General features: G+C 33.7%; 3 long non-coding RNA genes across 3 annotated transcripts; all 3 read right to left on the bottom strand.

Moving 5' to 3' along the window:
* Nucleotides 1-1,762: 1,762 nt before the first annotated feature.
* On the bottom strand, nucleotides 1,763-4,569 carry LOC123909015. The gene is made up of 3 exons (XR_006809800.1): nucleotides 4,306-4,569; nucleotides 2,409-2,756; nucleotides 1,763-2,288 (listed from the first exon to the last, which is right to left on the bottom strand). It is a non-coding gene; the product is annotated as an uncharacterized LOC123909015 (long non-coding RNA).
* Nucleotides 4,570-6,340: 1,771 nt separating this feature from the next.
* On the bottom strand, nucleotides 6,341-10,599 carry LOC123909014. The gene is made up of 3 exons (XR_006809799.1): nucleotides 10,514-10,599; nucleotides 7,032-7,085; nucleotides 6,341-6,608 (listed from the first exon to the last, which is right to left on the bottom strand). It is a non-coding gene; the product is annotated as an uncharacterized LOC123909014 (long non-coding RNA).
* Nucleotides 10,600-21,555: 10,956 nt separating this feature from the next.
* Nucleotides 21,556-23,376, bottom strand: LOC123909565. Its single transcript, XR_006809963.1, has 3 exons — nucleotides 23,338-23,376; nucleotides 21,819-21,903; nucleotides 21,556-21,625 (listed from the first exon to the last, which is right to left on the bottom strand). It is a non-coding gene; the product is annotated as an uncharacterized LOC123909565 (long non-coding RNA).
* Nucleotides 23,377-25,375: the final 1,999 nt, after the last annotated feature.

The raw sequence follows: 25,375 nt of genomic DNA, 5'->3' as shown, positions 1-25,375 counted from the left end.
ATAACTTATAAGTGTACTAATTTCTCAATTCGCCTAATAAATTTAAAATCTCAAAACCAACCTGGAAAGGACCACAATGCAAAAGAATATTATACGATATACACATATAATTGGGCAAAATTATGAGTTTTTAGGACATATGATAATCAAACTCATTTAAAAATGTAGTATATATGAAGAGCGGAAAGAGGATTCCCTCAATTTTAAACTAATTTTTTTCTTTTTTATAAAACCATCACCCTTAAATGAAAAAAAAAAAGAGATAATAATTGAACCAAAAGAGCACGAGAATCCAAATCCTGCACCTATAACCACCCCCATATTATTAACTTATCATTTTCCTTATTGGTATAATAAATATATTTTTTTAATCTATTGTAACTAAATATTTAGAACCGTTAAATCTCCGTTTTTAATACTATTCCAGACTTTTTATAAAAGCATAATGAAAATTTTAGAACAATGAAAATTTCTGCAAAAGATACATTTCAAAATTTTAAAAGCAATGACATTTAGCCATAGTTCAACAATAAACCGTGGCTAAATATAAAAATGTAGTCATTAAAGCTACTTCAAACAAAGTGGTCAAACATGAGAATGCGTTTTAACAATCAACATATTTTTATATCATTTACGTTGAACATTTTTGACTTTCTAGCATCAGATGTTATGAATCTCTTCTTAAAATAGTTTACAGGGTCACACATTATGTCTCCTAGACCCATGAATATAGTTTTTCTTAGCGTTAATTTTACTATCCAGAAAAGATTAGCGGCAATACTTATTGCACACTGCCCTTTCCCTCATGTGTAATTATCTATATGCACACAACTTTATAGCGGACAACATTTCTAAAAAATTTCTCATTTTTATAACGTCCGTTACCTAAGTAACGGAAGGATAAAAATGAAACGTGTAGGGCACGTAGAAAACATGTATGACGACAAAAGAACATAATGGTAGATAGGTGTTACACGGACTTGTACTTTGAAGATAGCAGCAAGATTAACATTTTTTATAGGTTAAACAGTTGAGCTATTACTCTCACAATTCATCACTTGGAGCTGTTACCTGTTACAAACAGCAATGTGCTAACATGCCTACAAAAATGTATCTAAAATTCTCAATTGTTCCGCATTCAAGTAAGTACCACTCACAGATTTTTATCAATTGTTCCGCTATTAAAAGTGAATAAGGTTTGAAAATAGTTTATATGAAGCAAGACAGTCCAATTTACAGATCAATTTTACAATGACAACTATATATAATATAATAATATAATATGGTATCCATTCAGATCATCCACCATATTAGTTCCATTAGAATGATTTAAAGCAATTGAACTTATTAAGGACATACCTGAGTAACTTGCTAGATTAATAAACCATGATGAAACATGATACTTGAACCAGTCTACATAGGGGTTAGTTAAGCCATGTCTCAATCAAACAATTATGTTTAAAACCTCGCAACCCACATAGATTAGGCAAGCTCTGAATAGAAAGATGTTATGCACATTTAGAAAACAAGTCAGCAACTATTAAAGTGAAAGAGCTATCTAATAGTTTTTGTCGACTAAATAAGAACAAGCAAGACATAACCTTACCTAAGTTGCAAAGGTATCATATTCTTATTAATGATGATTGGGATTTTTTTGATGATTCCCCATCAAAATACATGAATTTTAAGGGGAATGATGATAGTGAGTACTTTTCAAAAGGAACACTCAAGTATTTCATGCAAACCGCAGAGGTTGTTCGGCTAAGTAAAATTAACAGTTGGTGGAAAAATCTCATGCCTGAACATGTTCCTATAGATCAAGGTATGAAAGATCTTGTTGAGCTTATTTTGGAATATGACTCAGAACTACAGTGCCTCATAGACACCAAACTTAATGATTCTCAAGCACCAGATGTTTTCTCGAGACGACCCTTGTCTTTATACATCTTATATCATAGAAAGTGTAATGAAATAAAATTAATCATCTTGAAATGAAATGTCCAAAATAAAGAAGTACAATAAAGTACAATCTCCAAAATGAAATGTCCTCAAAATGTAAACTAGCAGAGCATTATATGCATCAATAAACTAAAAGTTAAGAAGAAACCTTTCAATAGTTGTTCCGGTGAAAATGATGGGTAAGTATCGAGAATACTTCCCAGCACCAAATCGCTCACCAAGCCACGTTGTTTTCTTTGAGTCCTTGAGAATCAAAGCCTCCCATAACTGACAAAAGTCTTTTCTAAATTCTTCATCCAATTCCCTGTAGACTGCATGATCTAGAAGAACTGCAAAATGGTTCCAAAGAGAGGGGTCAGGGGTGGGTCAAAGTTCAACTCTTCCATTCTTTTAAGTTTCAATTAGAGTCCAATTAGAGAAAAACTGATCTCAAATAAACAAGTACGTACCCAAAGAGAAACCATTATGACCTTCAGGAGAAACTAGTACATTATCAGGATGTGGATCACCATGTATGTAACCATGCACAAATAACATTTCAGCAAACAGCTCAATCAGTGATTTTGCTACCCTCAGTAACAAGTTTAGAATCCATCAGTACTTAGTTAGCATTTATTTGTTAGAACTACAAGGGTAGTACACTAATCATCAACAAATTGCTAATATTCTTCCAAAAGAGACAATTACAGCCAACATAAAGAACGTAAAATACAATTCACGTGAGTTCACCAAAGCTGTGACAAGTTAACCTTTTCTGGATCAACTCCAATCTCATTCAGAAAATCCAAGTCTTCAATCTGAAATTTAGTAAGCATCCCATTAACATAATGTAATATACAGAAACCTAAAGCAAAGCACAGCGAGAATAGTAACATTACAGCAAGCACACCGGAGTAACATAATAACATGAAATGGACCATGTGAAACTGACTTTATTGAGTAAAAATTGCAAAATCTAGAGGTTTTTCACTTGTTCATATACCTCACAAACATTTTACTGAGATATGCACAAGTTTGCGCTATCTGAGCAGAATGCCATATTAGCAAAAAACCCCACTACAGTTAGAAAGAGCCCACTACAGTCAGAAAGAGCCCATATTAGCAACCAATTTGCACTATCTAGAGTTTTGTTTCTGCTCACATGAAATAATAAAAAACCCCACTACAGTCAGAAAGAGCCATCTAATATTAAATAAGAACACATCCAGTGGTATTGACAATAGATGAGCAATATTTCATACTATTTTTTATATGTTACAACCTCCATCAAGCAAATAGCAACTGATTTCTACAGTTGAACAACAAACAAGACTCGATATGTAATAAACATAATAACAACTTTCTCAAATTCTTTGAAGAGTTGGTACATTAACATTTATCACTTCATTGTAATATAAGATGTATCTTGTACATTAACATAATCTGGTGCTTTCTTCTCTAAATTAGAGTATGCAGAAACCATACATACTCAAAAAGCATAAAATTGCATTTAAGCCACCAATTCAGGGTATGAAGAACACTCAAATATCAAATTTTGCATTCAAAGTCATCAAAGACATATATTAAATTTTTACATCTAAGATTACCAAAGCGCACATTAGTACACTACCATCATCCAATTTATGAAAAAATGCCTGGTATAATTGCATCAAGGGTCATTTCAACATGCATTTCAAATTATGAATAAACATTAATATAGAAATTGCATTTAGGCCAACAATTGGTTATCAAGGCTCCAATATAGAATTTTTCATTTGAAGTCATCAAGGGACAATGTAACCAAAGCACACTACCATCATGCCAATTTATCATTACTAAAAAAGCATCAAAGTCGATGTATCAAGGGTCATCTCGACGCATTTCAAGTTATTAATAAGAATTCACAATTGAAATGCATTTAGGCCAACAATTTAGGGTCATCGAGACTCGACTATCGAATTTCGCATTAAGCCATCAAGGCACATATATTCAATTTTGCATCTTTGGTCACCAAAGGCATACTACCATCATCTATATTTATCATTATGCAAAAAACATCATACAATCATTATATCAAGGGTCATCTCGACATGCATATCAAGTTATGAATAAAAATTCATAATGAAATTGCATTTAGGCCAACAATTTAGGGTCATCAAGAGAGAAATATTCAATTTTCACATATATGGTCACCAAGGCACAAAACCATCATCCCAATTTACCATTACGAAAAAAATATTGTATTGTCATTGCATCAAGGGTCATCTTTACTTGCATTTAAAGTTATGAATAAGCTAAGCATTCATCATTCAAGTCTCTATGACATTCAGACCAACAATTTAGGGACATCTAGGGACATATACTCACCAAGAGCTTCACCAACATCCACTCCACAATGAAGGGCAAATTCAGTCTGCCTTTGAAAGCACAAATTGACCAAGTTCATCACAGATTCATATTCCAATGCCAACTTTATTTAAATTCGACAAAAATGATGCATCAATATTACACATTTGAATCATCCCAGAGTTGGTCTTTTCCGATTAACAACAGCAGAATCTTCCCGCGCCGCGCTAGGCTCAGCCGCAGTAGCATTCTGCAAAGCACAAGCCCGTATCAGACCTGAAGGCAATCCAGATATTACATTTGAATCATCCAAGAGTTGGTCTGAATTTTGCATTCAAAGTCATCAAGGACATATACTCAATTTTGCATCTAAGGTAACCAAAAGCACACAACCATCATGTCAATTCATAATTATTAAAAGAGCATCATAAAGACACTGTATCAAGGGTCATCTCGACATGCATATCAAGTTATGAATTAAGATTCATAATGAAATTGAATTTAGGCCAACAATTTAGGGTCATCAACCGACATATATTCAATTTTTGCATCTAAGGTCACTCGGGACAAAATCATCATCCCATTTACCATTACGAAAAAGCATAGTATAGTCATCGCGTCAAGGATCATCTCCACTTACATTTCATGTTATGACTAAGCAGTCACATTGAAATCGAATTCATTCAGACCATCAATTTAGGGGCGTCAAGGAACATATATTCAAGTTAGGGACATCGAGGGACATATGTTCAATTTAGGGACATCAAGGAACATATATTCAATTTAGGGACATGGGTGGACATCAATACTATTTCGCATCTATAGCGCCAAGTGTTATTTCCACTTACATTTGAAGTAATGAATAAGATTTCACGTTGAAGTTCCATTCAGACCATCAATTTAGGAACATTGAGGGACATATAATCAATTTAGGGACATTGAGGGACATATACTCAATTTCTCATCAGAGGCACCAAGGCACCCACACAACCCTCTTCACACTATACCATAAGAAGAAAATTGTTATTACGTACCAACTTGCATTTTGAATAAACATTCATATTTTTCAAATTGCATTTAGACCATCAAAATTTCCATGTATACCATCCTGATTCCATAAGAATAAAGAATTCATATTGTAAGCCACATATTTGGTAAAAAAAATCATCTCATTAAGTCATTCAAACACAGCATCTCAAGACTTATCTAGAATTTTTTTAGCAGCTACATAATTTATTAGCGACGAAATTAACATTCTTAGGCATGAAAAATCAAGATTCACCAATTTAGCACACTCTTGGATAATCAATGCATACAAAAAACTACCCAAAACAACGTTCCTGTCACACAATATTTTGGAGAACCTGTGTTACTTCACGAAAGACAAAATTGAGTAAAATCAATTAGAAAAAATTCCAAAAGATAAATGATAAAAAATTGAAAACAAAGATATAGAAGTGATAAAAATCAAATTGATACAAACGAAACTGCTAAACCTGAAAGGAATTGCAGAGTATCAAGAAGCTTAAAATTCTTTTCGATTTCTACATTAATATCCAACAATTAGGGGTTATATGGCTCAAATATCGAATTTTGCATTCGAAGTCATCAAGTCTCACATCTAAGGTAACCAAAAGAAAACTGCCATCATGCCAATTTATCATTATTAAAAAAGCATAATAGATTCACTGTATCAAGGGTCGTCTCGACATGCATATCAAGTTATAAATAAAAATTCATAATGAAATTGCATTTAGGCCAACAATTTAGGGTCATCAAGGGACATATATTCAATTTTTGCATCTAAGGTCACACATGTCACAAACACAAAACCATCATGAAAAAGCATTTTTTAGTCAACGCATCAAGGGTCATCTCCACTTATATTTCAAGTTATGACTAAGTATTCACATTGAAATTGCATTCATCTAGACCATCGAAGAACATATATTCAATTTAGGTTTTCAAGCCTAATATAAAACAAAAACAAATTAAGCTTGGATGAGTCACTGAGTGTGTAATATAATAAAGAAATAGTGCATACATACCATTGGTAAGGGTCGGGAATGTTAACGCTGTGATAGTTGTCAACGGCAGAGTGGTCTCTGCGAGGAAGGATATTGGATGGCCTCATCATGGAAGGCAGAGACTGGGTATATGATGACAACATCATCGCTGCTATTTATAGGGCGTTGCCAAGTTTCACTTTCTATTCAAAATTCTCTATTCCCACAAACCTATCCATCCCATTGCATTACAGAGTAAACGAAAGAGAGGCATTATGTCGCCATTTTGAGTCATTCTGTCTGTGTTCTCTCGTCTCGCTTACAAACAAACAACACAAGGATTCTCATTAAAGCAAATCTATTCAGTTTTTATGGCATCATCCAATTTTGCATCATATACTACCACACGTCATTCTATCATTCTTTTATTTGCTTATTAAAAATAGTGGATAGCCGATAAACTAGCTTATAACGGATGAGCATATAGTGAATAACTTATTAGGTAACTTTTAGCTTATAGTAAATAAGTTAGCTGTTTGATAAAATTTCCATGTATACTATCATGATTCCATATGAATGTTTTGTCATAGAAATAGTTAAAACATAAGCACCAACATGATAAGTTTTTATAGCAAAAACTCTTGATTAAATTGTTTATCCAAACAGGGCCCAAGAAAAATAAAAACAGCATTACAAATGAAAATTCATAAATCAATTACATGTGAAGTTATAGCAACTTACTATCATTGTGAAGGGTAGAATGAAACTCAAGTGAAGATAAATGCCATCCAGCATCTGGTGAGTTTAATAATGGATGAGAACTCAGATTAACAAGTTCCAACGAATTCCACATCAGGATAGTAATAAGGATATAACAACAACACACAGTTAAACATGGATTTAAGCAAAAACAATAAGATAATAACCTTGACAATTAGAATTGAGAGTGAATTGAATCCACAATCCTTAGGAACGTCGTCGTTTAATGGTTGATCACAAGTTGCAAGGGACTAAATTCAAGTTAGGGACATTGAGGGACATATATTCAATTTAGGGACATGGATGGACATATATACTATTTCGCATCTATAGCACCAAATGTCATTTCCACTTACATTTGAAGTTTATGAATAAACATTCACATTCAAGTTCCATTCAGATAATCAATTTAGGGACATATACTAAATTTAGCATCAAAGGTACCAAGGCACACAACCTTCTTCACAATTGCAATAATAAGAAAATCATTATCAAGTCTTAGCCCAAAATTTTCTGTATAACATCCTGATTCCATATGAATATAGAATTCATATTGTAAGCCGCATATTTGGTAAAAAAAAAAATTCATCTTATTGGGTCATCCAAACACAGCATCCCAAGACTTGTCTCAAGAATTCTTTAAGCAACTACACAATTTCTTAAGGCCCCAATAAACCTTCTTAGGCATGAAAAATTAAGATTCACTTATTAGTACACTCCTGGATAATTTGTGTTACTTCACAAAAGACAAAATTGAGTCAACAATTTAGAGGTTGTAAGACTAAAATATTGAATTTTGCATTCAAAGTCATCATGTAACATATACAATTTCACATCTAAGGTAACCAAAAGCAAACTACCATCCATCATGGGTTGTCTCGATATGCATATCAAGTCATGAATAAAAATTCATAATGAAATTGAATTTAAGCCAACAATTTACTGTCATCAAGGGACATGACATATATTCAATTTTTGCATCTAAGATCGCTTAGCACAAAATCATCTCAATTTACCATTAGCAAAAGCATAATATAGTCATTGCATCAAGGGTCATCTCCACTTACATTTCAAGTTATGACTAAGCATTCACATTGAAACTGCATTCACCTAGACATTCAAATTAGGGACATCGAGCGAGATATATTCAATTTAGGGACATCGAGTGACATATATACTATTTCCATCTATGGTGACACAGGTCATCTCCACTTACATTTGAAGTTATTAATAAGCATTCACATTTAAATTCCATTAAAGTCGTCAATTTAGGGACATCGAGGGACATTTACTCAATATAGGGACATCGGGGGACATAAACCCAATTTCACATCAAATGAATTTGAAGTGAAGAATAAGCATTCACATTTAAATTCCATTAAAACCATCGGTTTAGGGACATTGAGGGACATATTCTCAATTTAGGGACATCGAGAGACATTTACTCAATATAGGGCATCGAGGGACAGAAACTCAATTTCACATCATCGAGGGACATTTACACAATATATGGACATCAAGGGACATAAATCCAATTTCACATCAAAGGCACATTTGAATTGATGAATAAGCATTCACATTTAAATTCCATTAAAGCCGTCAGTTTAGGGACATATTCTCAACTTAGGGACATGTATACAATTAAGAGATATCGAGGGACATTTACTCAATATAGGGACATCGAGGGACATAAACCCAATTTCACATCAAAGGCACATTAGAAGTGATGAATAAGCGTCACTTTTTTTTTGAAACAATAAACTTCACATTTAAATTCCATTAAATCCGTCAGTTTAGGGACATTGAGATATTTTCTCAATTTAGGGACATTGCGGGACATATATACAAGACATCGAGGGACATTTACTCAATATAGGGACATCGAGGGACATAAACCCAATTTCACATCAAAGGCACATTTGAAGTGATGAATAAACATTCACATTTAAATTCCACTAAAGTCGTCAGTTTAGGGATATTGAGGGACATATTATCAATTTAGGGACATCGAGAGACATTTACTCAATATAGGGCATCGAGGGACAGAAACTGAATTTCACATCATCGAGGGACAGAAACTCAATTTCACATCATCGAAGGACATTTACTCAATATATGGACATCGAGGGACATAAACCCAATTTCACATCAAAGGCACAATTGAAGTGATGAATAAGCATTCACATTTAAATTCAATTAAAGCCGTCAGTTTAGGGACATTGAGGGACATATTTCTCAATTTAGGGACATCGAGAGACATTTACTCAATATTGGGCATCGAGGGACAAAAACTGAATTTCACATCATCGAGGGACAGAAATTCAATTTCACATCATCGAGGGACATTTACTCAATATATGGACATTGAGGGACATAAACCCAATTTCACATCAAAGACACATTTGAATTGATGAATAAGCGTTCACATTTAAATTCCATTAAAGCCGTCAGTTTAGGGACATATTCTCAACTTAGGGACATATATACAATTTAGAGATATCGAAGGACATTTACTCAATATATGGACATCGAGGGACATAAACCCAATTTCACATCAAAGGCACAATTGAAGTGATGAATAAGCATTCACATTTAAATTCAATTAAAGCCGTCAGTTTAGGGACATTGAGGGACATATTTCTCAATTTAGGGACATCGAGAGACATTTACTCAATATTGGGCATCGAGGGACAAAAACTGAATTTCACATCATCGAGGGACAGAAATTCAATTTCACATCATCGAGGGACATTTACTCAATATATGGACATTGAGGGACATAAACCCAATTTCACATCAAAGACACATTTGAATTGATGAATAAGCGTTCACATTTAAATTCCATTAAAGCCGTCAGTTTAGGGACATATTCTCAACTTAGGGACATATATACAATTTAGAGATATCGAGGGACATTTACTCAATATAGGGACATCAAGGGACATAAACCCAATTTCACATCAAAGGCACATTTGAAGTGATGAATAAGCTTCACTTTTTTTTTTGAAACAATAAGCTTCACATTTAAATTCCATTAAATCTGTCAGTTTAGGGACATTGAGATATTTTCTCAATTTAGGGACATTGAGGGACATATATACAAGACATCGAGGGACATTTACTCAATATAGGGACATCGCGGGACATTTACTCAATATAGGGACGTCGAGGGGCATAAACCCAATTCACATCAAAGGCACATTTGAAGTGATGAATAAGCATTCATATTTAAATTCCATTAAAGCCGTCAGTTTAGGGACATTGAGGGACATATTCTCAATTTTGGGACATCACAGAAAATAGTAGTTTGTTCAAATTTGCTACACAAAGTGCTATAGCACTAACACTGCTATAGCATCTATCTGACAACATTTTGTACTAAAAGTTAAAAGTTAGCGATTTGTTTAGATACCACTGCAAAATCAATGATTGATGAGAAGACATTGGTGGAAAGAACTAAATACCTTGCAACCAAGAGAAGAGAACAGAACCGAAAAGAATCAAGAAGGCTCCTTTCACAAACTTCACAAGTGTTTGTGACACCTTTTCCTGGCCTAGGTTGAGGCATTTCATTCAAGAACACAACTCTTGCACTATTGATAATGTATGTTTGAACACCAGTTATGTCCAACACCTTGTGAATCTCATTCACCCTAATCACATCATGGTATGAAGACCTCCTAATCTGTTCAAAACAACGCACAAAATACAAACTTTAGCACACATTAAATAACATTGGTTAATGGTTAAACTAAACATTGAAAAAATAGCTTAAAATCAGCATTAATTTTTTTTTTTACAAACATTGAAAAATAACTTAAAATCAGAAAAAGGTGTGATTTTTAAGAACCCATTATAGACAAGAGTTAGATCTCAGCACAGAAAACAAAGCTGAAAGTTAAAAGTGACATTAGTCTAAAACAAGAACAAATCTAGCCCATGAACCAAAATGTGTCAGATTCTGAATTTGTGAAAGCCTTTAAACAAATTAACAAAATGAAGCAATAAGAATGAATCAAACCTGAATAAAACGGCGATCTTTGTGCTAAGCAAGACAGAGAGAACAAAGAGGACCATTCAAATTGAGAGTGAAGCGAATCCACACTCCTTAGCAACGTCGTCGTTTAATGGTTAATTAGAATTCTTTTCCATTTCTACATATCTCTTTCAAATTGAATCAAGATTGTTAGGGTTCAGAAACATGAAACCCTAAAATAACATAATGAATCGTTCAAATAAATTTTCTAGGGTCAGAGAAATAAAGATTAACGAAAGAACGAATCAATTTCGCAAACAGAGAAGAAATTGGGTCGAACGAAGATTTGCGACAACGAGACATTGTGGGTTTGTTACTAGGGTTGAAAGAATCGATGATAAATTAGAATGAGTTTGAATTCAGAGTTAACAAGATTGAAAACGGTAACAAAGAAACCTAACACAAAGAAATTGAATCATAGTGTGCGTTTATTTTATTTCTTTTTTGTCAATAATGTGCGTTTATTTCTTTATCATAGTTGTGAAAAATGGGCAGCCGGCCCATTAACCCACGATCTTAGGCAGACTGGGCCTCAAAAACATAGACTAAAATGCAGAAAATTTCTCATCCCACTACCCATTTTTTCACCACACCTCTGGAAATTCCATTTTTGCCCTTGGTCAAAAAATTCGGAACGCGTTTTCCGAATTTTTTTTGTTCAAATTTGGAAAAAATTCGGAAAACACATTCCGAAGTTGTTTTTGAAGGCAAAAAAAATTCGGAAAACGCGTTCCGAATTTTTTGACCAAGGGCAAAAATGGAATTTTCAGGGGTGTGGTGAGAAAGTGGGTAGGTGGAATGAAAAATTTTCTAAAATGCAACCGGACTTTTCCGGGCCAAGCCCATTTAGCTTATATGGACATCGGACATGGCTGGGCTACCCATCGGGCTTTGGGCTGACCCATCATTTAATTGATAAAAACACATTTTTGTGATTTTTGTAAAAATAGTATCAATGAAAAATTATGATTTAATTGATGAATTATTATTAAAAATATATTTAAATGTGTAAGCTTAATAAAAGAGGTTATATTTACCTAAAATTTTAGGTTAATTGATATTTAGTATTGATGTAAAAATTATTTACACTTGCATCAAATAATATCACAATAAAATTGATAATTATGAATAATTAATGCATCAAAATAATATAAAAAATATTGAATAAAAAGAAAAAAAAAGTAAAATAAAATGGGACGGACTGACTCATTAGCCCAGTTGGCACACAAGGGCTGGACTTGATAAATGTTAGCCCAATAATAATCGGGTCGGACCAATCTAGTCAATTTATTTTGACTGACCCACCGGGCCGGACAGGCTGGGCCTGGCAGCCCATTTGCCAGCTCTAATTTATACTATATGGAGTATGATTGTAATTTATTCGAGTAAACTACCACTTTAGTCCCTGAAAGTGTCATTCGCTGTCAAACAAGTCCCTGAATTAACGAAAATTTTAAAAAACTCCCTGAATATTAAGTTCATTATCTCCGGCTGGTCACCATCATCGACATTTCCGTCACTATCGACTACCTCTCCGGTTAACATCTTTCATGTGGTTGTTCTATCTATACTCGAATCCAACGGCCCAGAAGCTATCTCCCTTCAACCACAGATTGTGCCCAGATTCGTAGTGAAAGATAGAGGCTCCGTCCTCATGGCTTGGTTGAAACATTTTTCTTTGTTCTGGAAAAAATAGTGAATGTGAGACGTTGGTTGGATAACTGAACAAAGTTATTCGTTAATATTTAAGAAAATGGGTAGAATTAATAGTTTATTGAGTTGATTTGATACCCAATCACCTCTTGCATAACAATGGAAATGGTGTTCCTTTTTTTCTTCAGATCTGGAAAAATGGTTTTTGCTTCCCATGAAGATTTTAAGGTGAGAGGGGGATTTGATATGAATTTGTTTTTATTTTTTAAAAAAATTAATGTTTTGATAGATGAATTCTGGCCAGAGAGATTGGAGATAAGTTTATTGATTTTTGGTTGAATTTTTAGTTTTTCTAATATTTTATTGTATTTTTTATTTATAAATATTTGATTTTGAGTGTCAATTTGGTCCTTTGCTTAAGTGGCTTTTAAAATTGAATAAAATAATGCCACATGTCGGTCAATGAGTCAAACTTTGGGACACATCACCTAAAATAAACGGAGAGATAACCTTAGGGATGATTTTGACTAACAGAGTTTCGATTCAGGGACTTTTAAATGTTTTTCATTGATTCGAGGATCACTGTGACAGCGAGTGACACTTTCAAGGACGAAAGTGACTGTTTACTCTAATTTATTCTGACCGTTTCAGAAAGAAAAAAAAGTACGTAATTTATTCCTTTTTTTTTTTTTTTTTTTTCTTTTTACAATAGTAGTAATTTATTCCTAAACCATAGTTTTGTAAAAAAAAGTAATTTATTTCTGGACCAATAGTTAATTTTTTTTTCTAAAGAAAGTTAATTTCTTTTTTTATATTTTTACATTCATTTGTAACTTTACTATAATATATTTCGATAATTTTTTTTGACGAAAAAAAATATTATTTAAAATTATAAGGTTTTATTTTTATAAAATATATAAATCTTAATTTTTATAAACTACTCCTTCCGGTCTGGAAGCTTTACGCATGCAGTGTGTACCTCCACTGTAACCACCCCAACCCAATATTCAATTTTATATTATTAAAAGAATGCTTTTTCAAAAACTACGCAGCGGATAAAAGATCTTAAAACTCGAAGTCGAAATGAATTATGAAATGTCCTCAAAATGTAAACTAGCAGCATTATATGCATCAATAAACTAAAAGTTAAGAAGGAACCTTTCAATAGTTGTTCCGGTGAAAATGATGGGTAAGTATCGAGAATACTTCCCAGCACCAAATCGCTAACCAAGCCACGTTGTTTTCTTTGAGTCCTTGAGAATCAAAGCCTCCCATAACTAACAAAAGTCTTTACTAAATTCTTCATCTAATTCCCTGTAGACTGCATGATCTAAAAGAACTGCAAAATGGTTCCAAAGAGAGGGGTCAGGGGTGGGTCAAAGTTCAACTCTTCCATTCTTTTAAGTTTCAATTAGAGTCCAATTAGAGAAAAATTGATCTCAAATAAACAAGTACATCCCAAAGAGAAACCATTGTGACCTTCAGGAGGAACTAGTACATTACCAGGATGTGGATCACCATGTATGTAACCATGCACAAATAACATTTCAGCAAACAGCTCAATCAGTGATTTTTCTACCTTCAGTAACAAGTTTAGAAGTTAACCTTTTCTGGATCAACTCCAATTTCATTCAGAAAATCCAAGTCATCAATCTGAAATTTAGTAAGCATCCCATTAACATAATGTAATATACAGAAACCTAAAGCAAAGCACAGCTAGAATAGTAACATTACTGCAAGCACACCGGAGTAACATAATAACATGAAATGGACCATGTGAAACTGATTTTGTTGAGTAAAAATCGCAAAATTTAGAGGTTTTTCACTTGTTTATAATAGAGTTTTGTTTCTGCTCACATGAAATTAAAAAAAAAAAACCACTACAGTCAGAAAGAGCCATCTAATATTAAATAAGAATACATCCAGTGGTATTGACAATAGATGAGCAATATTTCCTACTATTTTTTATATGTTACAACCTCCATCAAGCAAATAGCAACTGATTTCTACAGTTGAACAACAAACAAGACTCGATACGTAATAAACATAATAACATCTTTCTCAAATTCTTTGAAGAGTTGGTACATTAACATTTATCACTTCATTGTAATATAAGATGTACCTTGTGTAGAAAGGGCTCCTGATATTATGCCTTTTGAACAACATAATCTGGGCTTTCTTCTCTAAATTAGAGTATGCAGAAACCATACGTACTCAAAAAGTATAAAATTGCATTTAAGCCACCAATTCAGGGCATGAAGACTCAAATATCGAATTTTGCATTCAAAGTCATCAAAGACATATATTAAATTTTTACATCTAAGATTACCAAGGTGCACATTAGTACACTACCATCATCCAATTTATGAAAAATGCCTAGTATAATTGCATCAAGGGTTATTTCAACATACATTTCAAATTATGAATAAACATTAATATAGAAATTGCATTTAGGCCAACAATTGGTTATCAAGGCTCCAATATAAAATTTTTCATTCGAAGTCATCAAGGGACAATGTAACCAAAGCACACTACCATCACGCCAATTTATCATTACACTAAAGAAGCATCAAAGTCAATGTATCAAGGGTCACCTCGACGCATTTCAAGTTATGAATAAGAATTCACAACTAAAATGCATTAAGGCCAACAATTTAGGGTCATCGAGGCTCGAATATCGAATTTCGTATTAAGCCATCAAGGCACATATATTCAATTTTGCATCTTTGGTCACCAAAGGCATACTACCAGCATCTATATTCATCATTATGCGAAAAGCATCATACAATCATTATATCAAGCGTCATCTCAACAGCAGAATCTGTCTGCGCCGCACTAGGCTCAGCCGCAGTAACATTCTGCAAAGCACGAGCGCGTCCAGGCTGTCTATGAAAGCACAAATTGACCAAATTCATCACAGATTAATTCCAATGCCAACTCTATTTAAATTCGACGAAAATGATGCATCAATATTACATTTGAATCATCCCAGAGGTGGTCTTTTCCAATTAACAACAGCAGAATCTGTCCGCGCCGCACTAGGCTCAGCTGCAGTATCATTCTGCAAAGCACGAGCGCGTCCAGGCTGTCTATGAAAGCACAAATTAACCAAATTCATCACAGATTCATTCCAATGCCAACTCTATTTAAATTCGACGAAAGGATGCATCAATATTACATTTGAAAATTCCAAGAGTTGGTCTTTTCCAATTAACAACAACAGAATTTGTCCACGATGCACCAGATCAGCCGCGGTAGCATTTTGCAAAGCACCAACCCATATCAGACCTGAAGCAGTCGCAGGTTCTGCAAGCATCAGACCTGTAATAGAACGGACTCTCTGCACTAAATTCTAACCTTCAAGTAATTGACGAGCACAGTTTTCAATCGTAAAGCTTGAATCTAGCACTTGCATCTAAGATTGCATTTAGGCCAACAATTTTGGGGTTATAAAGCTCAAATATCAAATTTTGCATTCAAATTCATCAAGGACATATACTCAATTTTGCATCTAAGGTAACCAAAAGCACACAACAGTCATGTCAATTCATCATTATTAAAAGAGCATCATAGAGTCACTGTATCAAGGGTCATCTCGACATGCATATCAAGTTATGAATAAAAATTCATAATGAAATTGAATTTAGGCACACAATTAGGGTCATCAACCGACATATATTCAATTTTTGCATCTAAGGTCACTCGAGACAAAATCATCATCCCAATTTACCATTACGAAAAAGCATAGTATAATAATCGCGTCAAGGATCATCTCCACTTACATTTCATGTTATGACTATGAATTCACATTGAAATCGCATTCATTCAGACCATCAATTTAGGGATGTTAAGGAACATATATTCTAGGAACATTGAGGGACATATACTCAATTTAGCATCAAAGGTACCAAGGCACACAACCTTCTTCACAATTGCCGTACTAAGAAAATCATTATCAAGTCTCAGCTTGCATTTAGACCACCAAAATTTTTATGTATACCATCCTGATTCCATATGAATATAGAATTCATATTGTAAGCCGCATATTTGGTAAAAAAAAAAAAATTCATCTTATTGGGTCATCCAAACACAGCATCCCAAGACTTGTCTCGAGAATTCTTTAAGCAATTGCGCAATTTCTTAGGGCCCAAATTAACCTTCATAGCCATGAAAAATTAAGATTCACTGATTTAGCACACTCTTGGATAATCAAAGCATACAAAAACTACCCAAAACAACATTTGTGTCAAACAATATTTCAGAGAATTTGCGTCACTTCATGAAAGGCAAAATTGAGTCAAATCAATTAGAAAAATTTCCAAAAGATAAAAGAATAAAAAAGTGAAAACAAAGATGTATAAGTGATAAAAATCACAAGATAGCCAAAAGCACACCACCATCATGCCAACTTATCATTATTAAAAAAGATTCATAAAGTCACTGTATCATAGGTCGTCTCGATATGTGATAGAAATGTTGATCATATAGTGGGCCTTGACTATGGCTTCCTGCTGAATCCAAAATTTATTCTGTTTTCCACGTGTCCTTACTTAAAAAGGCAATTGGTGATTATCAGATTCAGGGACAACTACCAAAAGAGCTGGAAGTAGAAGAAAAGTTGTTGGGTTCAAGAATTGTGAGGCAAGGAGACACTGAGGTGGTCCAGAGTTTAATTAAATGGAAGCATAAATCTATGGAAGAAGTGACTTGGAAAAATAATGAACTTCTGAGGGGGCAATTTCCTGAATTCAACCTTGAGGACAAGGTTTTTTTCTAAGGAGGAGGGAGTTGATAGAAATGCTGATCATATAGTGGGCCTTGACTATGGGCCAAGGCAAAGAGAATGACAAGTTTATACTAGGAAAAGAACAAAAGGAGCAATGAAAAATGACGTGGCAGTCAGTGCACTGAATGCATGATATTCTAGTATTTAAATAGAGGAGATAGAAAGGAATAATCATCAGAGAATTCTGTTATTGATGTGGGTCACTAGTGATAGTGATTGGGAGCAAGCTTTGCGCTGCTTTTGGGGCTGCTAGTCTGACTAGTAGTTTGTTATTTACTTTTCCTGCAATTTCTTTGTACTTGAACCTTCTATTCCATATTAATATAAATAAATATTCCTTTCACAAACTATTTCATCTTTACAAGTACTGTTATTACCTGATTGCATACATAAACCCATCAATATGCATATCAAGTTATGAATAAAAATTCATAATGAAATTGAATTTAGGCCAACAATTTACGTTCATCAAGGGACATATATTCAATTTTTGCATCTAAAATCACTCGGCACAAAATCATCATCCCAATTTACCATTACCAAAAGCATAGTATATACTCATTGCATCAAGGGTTGTCTCCACTTACATTTCAAGTTATGAATAAGCATTCACATTGAAATTGCATTCATTCAAACCTTCAATCTAGGGACATCGAGGGACATATATTCAAGTTAGGGACATCGAGGGACATATGTTCAATTTAGGAATATAGAGGGAGATGTATTCAATTTAGGGACATGGATGGACATATATACTGTTTTGCATCTATAGAGCACCAAGTGTCATATCCACTTACATTTGAAAGTTATGAATAAGCATTGACATTCAAGTTCCATTCAGACCATCAATTTAGGGACATCGAGGGACATATACTCAATTTAGGCACACAACCTTCTTCGCATCAAAGTTTCAGCTTGCATTTAGACCATCAAAATTATCATGTATACACCATCCTGATTCCATATGAATATAGAACTCACATTGTAAGCCGCATATTTGGTAAGAAAAATTCATCTTATTTGGTCATCCAAACACAACATCCCAAGACTTGTCTTAAGAATTCTTTAAGCAACTGCACAATTTCTTAAGGCCCCAATTAACCTTCTTAGGCATGAAAAATTAAGATTCACTTATTAGTACACTCTTGGATAATCAATGCATACAAAAACTACCCAAAACAACATTTCTGTCAAACAATATTTCGGAGAATTTGTGTTACTTTACGAAAGACAAAATCGAATCAAATCAATTAGAAAACATTCTAAAAAATACAGGATAAAAAATTGAAAACAAAGACGTAGAAGTGATAAAAATCACAAGAAATCAAATTGATACAAGCAACGCTACTAAATCTGAACGGGTTTACAGAGAGTCATAGAAGGTCCAATCAAGAATCTTAAAATTCTTTTCCATTCTACATTAATAGCCAACAATTTAGACGTTGTAAGACTCAAATATTGAATTTTGCATTCAAAGTCATCATGTAAGATATACTCAATTTCACATCTAAGGTAACCCAAAAGCACACTACCATCCATCATGCCAACTTACCATTATTAAAAAAGCATCGTAGAGTCACTGTATCATGGGTCGTCTCAATATGCATATTGAGTTATAAATAAAAATTCATAATGAAATTGAATTTAAGCCAACAATTTACTATCATCAAGGGACATATATTCAATTTTTGCATCTAAGATCACTTAACACAAAATCATCATCTCAATTTACCATTAGCAAAAGCATAATATAGTCATTGCATCAAGGGTCATCTCCACTTACATTTCAAGTTATGACTAAGCATTCACATTGAAACTGCATTCATCTAGACCTTCAATTTAGGGACTTCGAGTGACATATATACTATTTCCATCTATGGTGCCACAACTCATCTCCACTTACATTTGAAGTTATGAATAAGCATTCACATTTAAATTCCATGAAAGCCGTCAATTTAGGGACATCGAGGGACATTAACTCAATATAGGGACATCGGGGGACATAAACCCAATTTCACATCAAATGAAGTTGAAGTGATGAATAACCATTCACATTTAAATTCCATTAAAGCCGTCGGTTTAGAGACATTGAGGGACATATTCTCAATTTAGGGACATCGAGGGACATAAACTCAATTTCACATCAAAGGCATTTGAAGTTATGAATAAGCATTCACATTTAAATTCCATTAAAGCCGTCAATTTAGGGACATTGAGGGACATAGTCTCAATTTAGGGACATCGAGGGATATATTCTCAATTTAGGGACATCGAGGGACATAAACCCATTTCACATCAAAGGCAAATTTGAAGTGATGAATAAGCATTCACATTTAAATTCCATTAAAGTCGTCAGTTTAGGGACTTTGAGGGACATAATATCAATTTAAGGACATCGAGAGACATATATACAATTTAGACATCGAGGGACATTTACTCAATATAGGGTCATCAAGGGACATAAACTCAATTTCACATCAAAGGCACATTTGAAGTGATGAATAAGCATTCACATTTAAATTCCATTAAAGCCATCAGTTTAGGGACATTGAGGGACGTATTCTCAATTTAGGGACACCAAGGGACATATTCTCAATTTAGGGACACCGAGGGACATATATGTCAGAACCACAATAACCAAACACTATAAAGTATAGCTTCAGCAAAATCACAGGGTTTACCAGGATTCTGATACTTTCACGGTGATACCACACATTGGGATATCATCATCCCAATGTTGTCAATAGCACAAATCACAGAAAATAGTGGTTTGTTCAAATTTGCTACACACAGTGCTATAGCACTAACACTGCTATAGCTTCTATTAGACAACATTTTGTACTAAAAGTTAAAAGTTGGCGATTTGTTTAGATTCCAGTGCAAAATCAATGATTGATGAGAAGGCATAAAGAACTACATACCTTGCAACCAAGAGAACAGAACCGAAATGAATCAAGAAGGCTCCTTTCACAAACTTCACAAGTGTTTGTGACACCTTTTCCTTGGCCTAGATTGAGGTCTTTCGTTCAAGAACACAACTCTTGCACTATTGATAATGTATGTTTGAACACCAGTTATGTCCAACAACTTGTGAATCTCATTCACCCTAATCACATCATGGTATGAAGACCTCCTAATCTGTTCAAAATAACACACAAAATACAAACTTTAGCACACATTAAACAACATGTGTTAATGGTTAAACTAAACATTGAAAAAATAGCTTAAAATCAGCATTAATTTTTTTTTTTTTACAAACATTGAAAAATAACTTAAAATCAGAAAAAGGTGTGATTTTTAAGAACCCATTATAGACAAGAGTTAGATCTCAGTCTATATGAAATTTGTTTACTTTTTTGACTTAAAAATGCAACTCCCTCCATCCCTAATTATAAGACCCTTTACAAAAAAAATTGTCCCTAAATATAAGACCCTCTACAAAATAAAAGGCAGAGGGAGTAATATTTGTATGTTTTAGAAGTCTTTATTTTCACTTATTATGAATCTTACTATTCATGACGAGATACACCAATATGAGTGGTGTGCGCTATATAGTTGCAATTGTCATGCGCCAACACATGAAAACCACAATAAAGAAGTACAATCTCCAAAATAAAATGTCCTCAAAATGTAAACTAGCAGCATTATATGCATCAATAAACTAAAAGTTAAGAAGGAACCTTTCAATAGTTGTTCCGGTGAAAATGATGGGTAAGTATCGAGAATACTTCCCAGCACCAAATTGCTCACCAAGCCACATTGTTTTCTTTGAGTCCTTGAGAATCAAAGCCTCCCATAACTGACAAAAGTCTTCTCTAAATTCTTCATCCAATTCCCCGTAGACTGCATGATCTAGAAGAACTGCAAAATGGTTCCAAAGAGAGGGGTCAGGAGTGGGTCAAAGTTCAACTCTTCCATTCTTTTAAGTATCAATTAGAGTCCAATTAGAGAAAAATTGATCTCAAATAAACAAGTACGTCCCAAAGAGAAACCATTGTGACCTTCACGAGAAACTAGTACATTACCAGGATGTGGATCACCATGTATGTAACCATGCACAAATATCATTTCAGCAAACAGCTCAATCAGTGATTTTGCTACCTTCAGTAACAAGTTTAGAATCCATCAGTTAAGTAGTTAGCATTTATTTGTTAGAACTACAAAGGTAGTACACTAATCATCAACAAATTGCTAATATTCTACCAAAAGAGACAATTACAGCCAACATAAAGAACGTAAGATATAAAAAAAAAAAAAAAAAAAAAAAAAAAAAAAAAAAAAGAACGTAAGATACAATTCACGTGAGTTCACCAAAGCTGTGACAAGTTAACCTTTTCTGGATCAACTCCAATCTCATTCAGAAAATCCAAGTCTTCAATCTGAAATTTAGTAAGCATCCCATTAACATAATGTAATATACAGAAACCTAAAGCAAATCACAGCTAGAATAGTAACATTACAGCAAGCACACCAGAGTAACATAATAACATGAAATGGACCATGTGAAACTGACTTTCTTGAGTAAAAATTGCAAAATCTAGAGGTTTTTCACTTGTTCATATACTCCACAAACATTTTACTGAGATATGCACAAGTTTGCGCTATCTGAGCAGAATGCCATATTAGCAAAAAACCCCACTACAGTTAGAAAGAGCCCACTACAGTCAGAAAGAGCCCATATTAGCAACCAATTTGCGCTATCTAGAGTTTTGTTTCTGCTCACATGAAATAAAAAAAAAAAGCCACTACAGTCAGAAAGAGCCATCTAATATTAACAATAGATGAGCAATATTTCCTACTATATTTTATATGTTACAACCTCCATCAAGCAAATAGCAACTGATTTCTACAGTTGAACAACAAACAAGACTCGATACGTAATAAACATAATAACAACTTTCTCAAATTCTTTGAAGAGTTGGTACATTAACATAATCTGGTGCTTTCTTCTCTAAATTAGAGTATGCAGAAACCATACGTACTCAAAAAGCATAAAATGGCATTTAAGCCACCAATTCAGGGTATGAAGAAGACTCAAATATCAAATTTTGCATTCAAAGTCATCAAAGACATATATTAAATTTTTACATCTAAGATTACCAAGGCGCACATTAGTACACTACCATCATCCAATTCATGAAAAATGCCTGGTATAATTGCATCAAGGGTCATTTCAACATGCATTTCAAATTATGAATAAACATTAATATAGAATTTTGCATTCAAAGTCATCAAGGGACAATGTAACCAAAGCACACTACCATCATGCCAATTTATCATTACTAAAAAAGCATCAAAGTCGATGTATCAAGGGTCATCTCGACGTATTTCAAGTTATTAATAAGAATTCACAATTAAAATGCATTTAGGCCAACAATTTAGGGTCATCGAGACTCGAATGTCGAATTTCGCATTAAGCCATCAAGGCACATCTATTCAATTTTGCATCTTTGGTCACCAAAGGCATACTACCATCATTATATTTATCATTATGCAAAAAGCATCATACAATCATTATATCAAGGGTCAGCTCGACATGCATACCAAGTTATGAATAAAAATTCATAATGAAATTGCATTTAGGCCAACAATTTAGGGTCATCAAGGGAGAAATATTCAATTTTCACATCTATGGTCACCAAGGCACAAAACCATCATCCCAATTTACCATTACGAAAAAAACATTGTATAGTCATTGCATCAAGGGTCATCTTTACTTGCATTTAAAGTTATGAATAAGCTAAGCATTCATCATTCAAGTCTCGATGACATTCAGACCAATAATTTAGGGACATCTAGGGACATATACTCACCAAGAGCTTCACCAACATCCACTCCACAATGAAGGGCAAATCCAGTCTGCCTTTGAAAGCACAAATTGACCAAGTTCATCACAGATTCATATTCCAATGCCAACTCTATTTAAATTCGACAAAAATGATGCATCAATATTACACATTTGAATCATCCCAGAGTTGGTCTTTTCTGATTAACAACAGCAGAATCTTCCCACGCCGCACTAGGCTCAGCTGTAGTAGCATTCTGCAAAGCACAAGCCCGTATCAGACCTGAAGGCAATCCAGATATTACATTTGAATCATCCAAGAGTTGGTCTGAATTTTGCATTCAAAGTCATCAAGGACATATACTCAATTTTGCATCTAAGGTAACCAAAAGCACACAACCATCATGTCAATTCATAATTATTAAAAGAGCATCATAGAGTCACTGTATCAAGGGTTATCTCGACATGCATATCAAGTTATGAATTATGATTCATAATGAAATTGAATTTAGGCCAACAATTTAGGGTCATCAACCGACATATATTCAATTTTTGCATCTAAGGTCACTCGGGACAAAATCATCATCCCAATTTACCATTACGAAAAAGCATAGTATAGTCACCGCGTCAAAGATCATCTCCACTTACATTTCATGTTATGACTAAGCATTCACATTGAAATCGCATTCATTCAGACCATCAATTTAGGGACATCAAGGAACATATATTCAATTTAGGGACATCGAGGGACATATGTTCAATTTAGGGACATCAAGGGACATATATTCAATTTAGGGACATGGATGGACATCAATACTATTTCGCATCTATAGCGCCAAGTGTCATTTCCACTTACATTTGAAGTAATGAATAAGATTTCACGTTGAAGTTCCATTACCATCAGTTTAGGAACATTGAGGGACATATAATCAATTTAGGGACATTGAGAGACATATACTCAATTTCTCATCAGAGGCACCAAGGCACGCACACAACCCCTCTTCACACTATACCATACGAAGAAAATTGTTATTACGTACCGACTTGCATTTTGAATAAACATTCATATTTCAAATTGCATTTAGACCATCAAAATTTCCATGTATACCATCCCGATTCCATAAGAATAAAGAATTCATATTGTAAGCCACATATTTGGTAAAAAAAATCATCTCATTAAGTCATTCAAACACAGCATCTCAAGACTTATCTAGAATTATTTTAGCAGCTATATAATTTCTTAGGGACGAAATTAACATTCTTAGGCATGAAAAATCAAGACTCACCAATTTAGCACACTGTTGGATAATCAATGCATACAAAAACCTACCCAAAACAACATTCCTGTCACACAATATTTTGGAGGACCCGTGTTACTTCACGAAAGACAAAATTGAGTAAAATCAATTAGAAAAAATTCCAAAAGATAAATGATAAAAAATTGAAAACAAAGATATAGAAGTGATAAAAATCACATTGATACAAACGAAACTACTAAACCTGAAAGGAATTGCAGAGTATCAAGAAGCTTCAAATTCTTTTCTATTTCTACATTAATATCCAACAATTTGGGGTTATATGGCTCAAATATTGAATTTTGCATTCGAAGTCATCAAGTGAAATTTACTCAATTTCACATCTAAGGTAACCAAAAGAAAACTGCCATCATGCCAATTTATCATTATTAAAAAAGCATAATAGATTCACTGTATCAAGGGTCGTCTCGACATGCATATCAAGTTATAAATAAAAATTCATAATGAAATTGCATTTAGGCCAACAATTTTTAGGGTCATCAAGGGACATATATTCAATTTTTGCATCTAAGGTCACACATGTCACAGACACAAAACCATTATGAAAAAGCATGTTTTAGTCAACGCATCAAGGGTCATCTCCACTTATATTTCAAGTTATGACTAAGTATTCACATTGAAATTGCATTCATCTAGACCATAGAAGGACATATATTCAATTTAGGTTTTCAAGCCTAATATAAAACAAAAACAAATTAAGCTTGGCTGAGTCACTGAGTGTGTAATATAATAAAGAAATAGTGCATACAT

This window comes from Trifolium pratense, linkage group LG2 (genome assembly GCF_020283565.1).
Source record: "Trifolium pratense cultivar HEN17-A07 linkage group LG2, ARS_RC_1.1, whole genome shotgun sequence".
Classification (NCBI taxonomy): Eukaryota; Viridiplantae; Streptophyta; class Magnoliopsida; order Fabales; family Fabaceae; genus Trifolium; species Trifolium pratense.
Note: the sequence above shows the minus strand (reverse complement) of the source record. Positions and strands in the feature narration are given on the sequence as shown.